At 46.5% G+C, this 9,001-nt stretch overlaps 1 long non-coding RNA gene across 1 annotated transcript; it reads left to right on the top strand.

Moving 5' to 3' along the window:
* The first annotated feature begins 5,446 nt into the window (after positions 1–5,446).
* Positions 5,447–6,549, top strand: LOC142071782 (uncharacterized). The gene is made up of 2 exons (XR_012667976.1): positions 5,447–5,632; positions 6,020–6,549. It is a non-coding gene; the product is annotated as an uncharacterized LOC142071782 (long non-coding RNA).
* The last annotated feature ends 2,452 nt before the right edge of the window (positions 6,550–9,001 follow it).

Genomic DNA, 9,001 nt, shown 5'->3' with positions numbered 1-9,001 from the left:
GGGTAGGTCAGACCTTTCCTGGGACTCAGGAGTAGAGGATGGATCTGGGTCCTCTACCAGCCATTGAAGGGGTGGCATGGTTGGAGCAGTAGAAGGAAGACTGCCATTATGCATGGAGAGACTTTAATACCCCATCTCCCGGAAGGAGAAACACATGTGGTTACCTGGCTGGAGGGCCAAGTCATGAAGAAGGAACCCCCTGAGTGTCAGATGGTGAGAGGATGACAGGAGATATACCGCTGGAGGAGGGTGCAATGCCTGGCCAGAGCTAAGCCTCAGGACAGCCAGGAAGAGGTGCCACTAGCAGTGAGTTCACCTAGTTGCAGTCTCATCCACCTGTTACCTGTTGCCCTTTATAATGTCAGCTTTTGGGCCCAAGGATTTTGTTTTTACAGTGCCTAATGCACTGGGGTCCAACCTGGCTGTGACTTTTAGGAGCCATTTCAATGTAAATGTTAAATCATAATGTCATCATGCATTTTGTGTAAGGCCTGGCACACAATGGCTTAACTATCAAGTTCATTTTCCTTTAGAAAAGTGTTTAATAACTGTTATGAATAGTTTAAAAAGTACAAAAGGAAAACAAACTAAAATAAAGAGCCAAGTATTTAAAAAAAAATCGTAGAAGAGTCTTTACTAATATCAGGCAGAGTAAAAATGACCTTGACATTTTATGAAAAAAAATATCCCTAAGTGTCACTCACATAATACCTGTGACAAAGCCAGATTTAATATGAAGTGTTCACATGGGTATAAATTCAGTATAATTGTCAAAGTTCTTAGACAGTGACCAACATATTCAAATTTGGATGTCTTATGTTATATATCTAAATCTACATTTAGGCAGCTAGATAAGACCCTGATTCTGATACTGGATTCACTGGCGAGGGAGGGTGGGGGAGTTGAGATAAGAGGAGAGAAAAGACAAAACATAAAAAAACAAATCAATATATTTTTGTATTTTCCTTTTTTAAAAGAATTAGAAATGAACATTATATTTTTTAATTGTGAAAGAGGTACCATTTTTTTACCAGTCATTATGTCATTAGTCATTATGTATGTAAATAGATACTAGTATTACTGTCTTACGTCATTTTGAAACAGATGTTATGCAAGTCTTAATTAAATCACAAAGTAATCTCGCTCTCTCTTAAACAATTGGTACCACTATTCAAAGAGGGACATTTAACTTGTGATAAAAGGAAGTCCTTTTATTCCAAGGTTAATTTGGGTATTTCTTATGAAATTCCTATCTTAGATTGCATGCCTGTATTCTTTCCCCTTCATCACAAGTTAAACATCCCTCTTTGAATAGTGTAACCACCATTTCAGAGAGCGAGAGAGAATATTAATACATAAGGTTTTTATTAAGACTTGCACCAGGTCTACACTACAAGTTTTGTCAGCATAGCTTTGTTGGTTTGGGATGTAAAAATCAATCCTCACCCCTACCTAGCATAGCTATTCTGGAAAAAAGCAAGTGTAGCTGCAGCTATGCTGACGTAAGAGGACTTCTGTTGGAATAGCTAACACCATTTGGGGAGGTGGTGTTACCATAGGCATCGACTCCATGGGTTTTCCAGGGCTGGAGCACCCACGGTAAAAAAATGGTGGGTGCTGAGCACCCACCGGCAGCCCCTCTACCAGAACCTCCCCCTCCCCCCAGCGCCTCTGACTGCCGGCAGTCCCCATCAATCAGCACCTCCCCCTCCCTCCAGGGCCTACCGCCTGCTGCAGATCAGCTGTTTTGAGGAGTCAGGAGGCGCTGGGGGAGGGGAGAGAGACGAGCAAGGGTGCAGCACGCTCAGGGGAGGGGGTGAAACGGGATGGGGGCAGGAAAAGGCGGGGAAGATGTGCGGTGGGGGTGGAGTGGGGGTGGGAAGAAGTAGGGCAGGGCTGGGACCTTGGGGGAAGGGGTAGTGTGCGGGCAGTGTCTGTGCAGGGCCGGGGGAGTAACCCCCGACAAATTAGAAACTCTGTGCCTATGAGTGTTACTATGCCAGCAGAACTCCTTCTGTCATCTTACATTGTGTATACACTAGGAGGTTCTGCCAGTATCGCAGAGCCTATGTACTTCAGACAAGGCCTTGCATAACTTCTGTTCAAAACTCTCATACAGCAGTAATTCTGCCATCCATTTGTGTTATGGCTTAAGGGTAGAGACAGCTTTTGTTTTGCCTTGGAGAGAAATCATTCTGTTCAACAAATGTTGAGTAAGTGCTCAGCTACTTACCCACGTTGCCTTGAAAGCTTCCTGTTTGTCATGTTGCTCAGATATCATGGCAGTATGCACTGTAGTGGAATCCAGATAGAAAGATTTGCCAAATGTAACATTTTCATAGAACAGAAATTATTTTGTAATCAGTGACTCAAAACCACTTCTGCTTTATGGATATGTTATGTGTTTGTTTCAAATTTTGCATATTATAGCAAAAGTGGAAAGGATTATGTAGCAGGACAGCCTGCTTCTTTAGTGTCCAAGAGGCCTTGAGCCAGTCAGCCCACACCTTTCCTCACCCTGCTATACCAAGGTGTGGGATTTAAGAGGAGGAAAACCCAACAGCTGAGTCCTGGCTGGGGAGGAAAGCAGATGCATTGACTGAGGAGGACAGTCAGCTATGTGGGGAAGGAGAATGGAAAGAAGCTGGTCTTGAGCTAGGAACTAGCTGATGGCTGTGGTCTGCTAGAGGCCCTTGATAGGAGGGTAGACCTGACCTGGATTGTTGGCATGATTGTAGCCCAGGAGCTTATGGTCAGGCAGGCCATTGCTTCTGGAAGCTTGTCTGTGAGGAAGGGAGGTGAAGAATATTTTGTGTTGATATTGTGTTGGACTTGGACTAAGGGACCCTGTTACCCGGAAGGGGTGGAATTCTTTAAAGTGGTTTGGTTGGAGGGCCAAGACACTTCTATAGTGGGAGTAGGTTGACAAGTATTGTGGGGAAAATGAGGCAGAATACTTCAATGGTGGATCTTGCTGTGAAGGGGTGTGCTGAGATGGTATAGTCACAGAATTGATTCTGGGGAAAAGCAATCTACTTTTTGGACAATGGTGTTCTATCATTAGTAGACAGAGGGAAAATGGTCCTTGAGTTTTATTACTGTTGGTGGAATAGTAGTAGTCATTTATGATTAACTAAAGAATAGTAGAATACAAAGTTACAGTGTAATATCAGAGGACATGACAGTTATTTAAGCAAATTAAAGTGAAAATAGACAACCTTTCAACCTAGTTGTTACAGTGCTACTATCATATCAAAGCAAATAAAACAATAATAAATATTGAACAAAGAAAGTTAATCTGCCTCTAAAGCTTATTAATACACATAAACAATATAGCTCGGGCCCACTGGAATTTGTCAACTCTTGCTTCTATCAAAGGTTTTTTGTTCCAGATCTTAATATGTAGCAACATGAAGTAACTTGTTTATTCTTTATTAATTATTTTGTGTCCCAGTAATATATTCCAAATCCAATCTCATGTCTCAATTTGTCAGATGTATTTTCACAACTGTCCTTTATGCTGTGTTAATCTGAAGTGATCTAATGCAGAGACTTTGATAAAGTTCTTCAGTACACAGAAGTGTCTTCCATTGACAAAAATAACAATAAAGCAATCATTTGCAGTTAAAGAGATTTACAAATTGTTTGGGATGGTGATGTGAGATGTAGGTAGCTTTTTACTCCTAGAGATATATTCAAATTGACCTTGGGTCTCAAAATTCAGAGCTAGATGGTGACTATATAATCTGCCCTGAGCAAGGCGCAGTGCACTGTCCCTGAAACAGCCTGCAAAGGAAACTGTGACTCAGGTTCCCACACTGCTCTATGCCCAGAACAGCTCTGCCCCCTTTTGTCCACCTTCCCCTCCTGCACTCTTATCTGTATTGCAGTGCCCACTTACTGCCATGTCCCACAGCCCAAGTTGGGCCATGATTTGGCCCTGAGTTTGCTGGTCTCATCCTACTTCCTAGGAGACTCCATTCTTTACATGTACAGGTTGGGGCTGAAGTGAATTGACAATGCACTATGAGGAAATTTCATTAAAGTCTACCAGTTTGATCTGCTCCTGAATACCATGTCCCATACTTTACAGAGACATGTACAAATTTTCAGGACCTCATATTTTACATAAAGCATAAACATTGACAATAGAGCTTCCTGGTGAATGGTCTTGTGTATGAAAAAAATATCCAAATTATAGGATTCAGGATTCTTTAAATTTCTGTTTGTGTTTGTAACAGAAACATGGCAACATGGAATACCCTAATTCAACCAAATCATTGGAGAATGAGTATTTATACTTGTTCCTGAGTACTTTTGATTGCTAATCCCTCTGGATCCAGAGGGAGTGTAGGCCTGTTTGCAACAACCCTCTAAGGTTCTTGCTAGCGAAGAACAAAATCATGTGCAACATTCTCAAAAAATCGGATTGCCAAGAAAATCCATAGAGAATCTCTTAGAAAGGTACATTTGGGAGGAGGTTTCTGTAAACTAGAGGAGAGTACATTTATCAGGGCAGTAAAGTAAACAGAAGCGAAATGACTTAAATATTATACTGAGAGGGGCTATTTATTGGGGGATTATACAAGTAGTGAAGGGTCAGTGCAATGGGACAGACCAGGGTTGAAATTCTGGCTCCACTGAAATTAATGGCAAGACTCAAATTGATTTCAGTGAGACCAGGATTTCACTCTAGGCCCTGGTCTACACTAGGACTTAAGGTCGAATTTAGCAGCGTTAAATCGATTTAAACCTGCACCCGTCCACACAATGAAGCCCTTTATTTCGACTTAAAGGGCTCTTAAAATCGATTTCCTTACTCCACCCCTGACAGGTGGATTAGCGCTTAAATCGACGTTGCCGGCTCGAATTTGGGGTACTGTGGACACAATTCGATGGTATTGGCCTCCGGAAGCTATCCCAGAGTGCTCCATTCTGACCGCTCTGGACAGCGCTCTCAACTCAGATGCACTGGCCAGGTAGACAGGAAAAGGCCCACAAACTTTTGAATCTCATTTCCTGTTTGGCCAGCGTGGCAAGCTGCAGGTGACCATGCAGAGCTCATCAGCACAGGTGACCATGATGGAGTCCCAGAATCGCAAAAGAGCTCCAGCATGGACCGAACGGGAGGTACGGGATCTGATCGCTGTTTGGGGAGAGGAATCCGTGCTATCAGAACTCCGTTCCAGTTTTCGAAATGCCAAAACCTTTCTGAAAATCTCCCAGGGCATGAAGGACAGAGGCCATAACAGGGACCCGAAGCAGTGCCGCGTGAAACTGAAGGAGCTGAGGCAAGCCTACCAGAAAACCAGAGAGGCGAACAGCCGCTCTGGGTCAGAGCCCCAAACATGCCGCTTCTATGATGAGCTGCACGCTATTTTAGGGGGTTCAGCCACCACTACCCCAGCCGTGTTGTTTGACTCCTTCAATGGAGATGGAGGCAATACGGAAGTAGGTTTTGGGGATGAAGAAGATGATGATGAGGAGGTTGTAGATAGCTCACAGCAAGCAAGCGGAGAAACCGGTTTTCCCGACAGCCAGGAACTGTTTCTCACCCTAGACCTGGAGCCAGTACCCCCCGAACCCACCCAAGGCTGCCTCCTGGACTCAGCAGGCGGAGAAGGGACCTCTGGTGAGTGTACCTTTTAAAATGCTATACATGGTTTAAAAGCAAGCATGTGAAAGGATTACTTTGCCCTGGCATTTGCGGTTCTGCCTTTGCAAAAGGTTTCTGGGGAGGGCAGCCTTATTTCGTCCTTCATGGTAGGACACTTTACCACTCCAGGCCAGCAACACGTACTCGGGAATCACTGTAGAACAAAGCATTGCAGTGTATGTTTGCTGGCATTCAACCAAAATCCGTTCACGCGGTGGGAGGAGGCAAAATGCGACCTTGTAACGAAAGCACATGTGCTATGTATGTAATGTTAACAGCAAGGTTTACCCTGAAAGACTGTAGCGACTGTTTTATAAAATGTGTCTTTTTAAATACCGCTGTCCCTTTTTTTTTCTCCACCAGCTGCATGTGTTTCAATGATCACAGGATCTTCTCCTTCCCAGAGGCTAGTGAAGCTTAGAAAGAAAAAAAAACGCACTCGCGATGAAATGTTCTCCGAGCTCATGCTGTCCTCCCACACTGACAGAGCACAGACGAATGCGTGGAGGCAAATAATGTCAGAGTGCAGGAAAGCACAAAATGACCGGGAGGAGAGGTGGAGGGCTGAAGAGAGTAAGTGGCGGGCTGAAGACAGGGCTGAAGCTCAAATATGGCGGCAGCGTGATGAGAGGAGGCAGGATTCAATGCTGAGGCTGCTGCAGGACCAAACCAGTATGCTCCAGTGTATGGTTGAGCTGCAGCAAAGGCAGCTGGAGCACAGACTGCCACTGCAGCCCCTCTGTAACCAACCGCCCTCCTCCCCAAGTTCCATAGCCTCCACACCCAGACGCACAAGAACGCGGTGGGGGGGCCTCCGGCCAACCAGCCACTCCACCACAGAGGATTGCCCAAAAAAAAGAAGGCTGTCATTCAATAAATTTTAAAGTTGTAAACTTTTAAAGTGCTGTGCTTAAAGTGCTGTGTGGCATTTTCCTTCCCTCCTCCACCACCCCTCCTGGGATACCTTGGTAGTCATCCCCCTATTTGTGTGATGAATGAATAACGAATGCATGACTGTGAAGCAGCAATGACTTTATTGGCTCTGCAAGCAATGATTAAAGGGAGGAGGGGAGGGTGGTTAGCTTACAGGGAAGTAGAGTGAACCAAGGGGCGGGGGGGTTCATCAAGGAGAAACAAACGGAACTTTCACACCGTAGCCTGGCCAGTCATGAAACTGTTTTTCAAAGCTTCTCTGATGCGTACCGTGCCCTCCTGTGCTCTTCTAACCACCCTGGTGTCTGGCTGCGCGTAACCAGCAGCCAGGCGATTTGCCTCAACCTCCCACCCCGCCATAAACGTCTCCCCCTTACTCTCACAGATATTGTGGAGCACACAGCAAGCAGTAATAACAGTGGGAATATTGGTTTCGCTGAGGTCTAAGCGAGTCAGTAAACTGCGCCAGCGCGCCTTTAAACGTCCAAATGCACATTCTACCACCATTCTGCACTTGCTCAGCCTGTAGTTGAACAGCTCCTGACCACTGTCCAGGCTGCCTGTGTATGGCTTCATGAGCCATGGCATTAAGGGGTAGGCTGGGTCCCCAAGGATACATATAGGCATTTCAACATCCCCAACAGTTATTTTCTGGTCTGGGAATAAAGTCCCTTCCTGCAGCTTTTGAAACAGACCAGAGTTCCTGAAGATGCGAGCATCATGCACCTTTCCCGGCCATCCCACGTTGATGTTGGTGAAACGTCCCTTGTGATCCACCAGAGCTTGCAGCACTATCGAAAAGTACCCCTTGCGGTTTATGTACTCGGCGGCTTGGTGCTCCGGTGCCAAGATAGGGATATGGGTTCCGTCTATAGCCCCACCACAGTTAGGGAATCCCATTGCAGCAAAGCCATCCACTATGACCTGCACATTTCCCAGGGTCACTACCCTTGATATCAGCAGATCTTTGATTGCGTGGGCTACTTGCATCACAGCAGCCCCCACAGTAGATTTGCCCACTCCAAATTGATTCCCAACTGACCGGTAGCTGTCTGGCATTGCAAGCTTCCACAGGGCTATCGCCACTCGCTTCTCAACTGTGAGGGCTGCTCTCATCTTGGTATTCATGCGCTTCAGGGCAGGGGAAAGCAAGTCACAAAGTTCCATGAAAGTGCCCTTACGCATGCGAAAGTTTCGTAGCCACTGGGAATCGTCCCAGACCTGCAACACTATGCGGTCCCACCAGTCTGTGCTTGTTTCCCGAGCCCAGAATCGGCGTTCCACAGCATGAACCTGCCCCATTAGCACCATGATGCATTCATTGTCAGGGCCCATGCTTTCAGAGAAATCTGTGTCCATGTCCTGATCACTCACGGGACCGCGCTGACGTCGCCTCCTCGCCCGGTATCGCGTTGCCATGTTCTGGTGCTGCATATACTGCTGAATAATGCGTGTGGTGGTTAATGTGCTCCTAATTGCCAAAGTGAGCTGAGCGGGCTCCATGCTTGCCGTGGTATGGCGTCCGCACAGAAAAAAGGCGCGGAACGATTGTCTGCCGTTGCTCTGACGGAGGGAGGGGCGACTGACGACACGGCTTACAGGGTTGGCTTCAGGGAGCTAAAATCAACAAAGGGGGTGCCTGTACATCAAGGAGTATTTCAGGCAGGACTGCACAGAGGGTTCCAATAAGAAATGGTGCACCTAAGTTATCGTTGTTATTGGAACAAGGAGGTTAGCCTGGCCTCTGATTGATACATGGCTAGATTTACCTCGCTGCACCTTCTCTGTGAGTGACTGCAGTGTGACCTAGAGGAATGAGTCCCCTAGACAGGGGAGGAGGCAAATGAGTACAAAATAAATCTGGTCTATTTCTTGTTTTGCCCACTCCATCTATCTTTTACATCTTTGGCTGGCAGCAGACGGTGCAGAAGGACTGCATGCCATCCACATTTCATGGCTGCTCGGCAGAAGATGGTACAGTACGACTGCTAGCCATCCCCATCTCTTGCCTGCCTGGCAGAAGATGGTGCAATACGACTGCTAGCAATCCTCATCTCTTGCCTGCCTGGCAGAAGATGGTACAGTACGACTGCTAGCAGTCCGTATCGCCTGCCCGCTCACCATAAGACGGTTCAATAGGACTGACTGCAGGACTAAAGAGAATGACCTGGTCAAGTCACTCCAAATTTAGTCCCTGTGCCCATGTCTGCCCAGGCGCTCCTGATCGACCTCACAGAGGCGACCAGGAGCACCTCAGACATGACGATGACGGCTACCAGTCGTACTGTACCGTCTGCTGCCACAAGGCAAGGGGTTGCTGCTACTGTGTAGCAATGCCGTACCGCGTCTGCCAGCACCCAGGAGACATAGGGTGACGGTTACCTGAGCGGGCTCCATGCTTGCTGTGGTATG

The sequence above is a fragment of the Caretta caretta genome, chromosome 4 (genome assembly GCF_965140235.1).
Source record: "Caretta caretta isolate rCarCar2 chromosome 4, rCarCar1.hap1, whole genome shotgun sequence".
In the NCBI taxonomy this organism is placed as follows: Eukaryota; Metazoa; Chordata; order Testudines; family Cheloniidae; genus Caretta; species Caretta caretta.
This window is presented reverse-complemented; position numbering and strand designations above follow the sequence as displayed.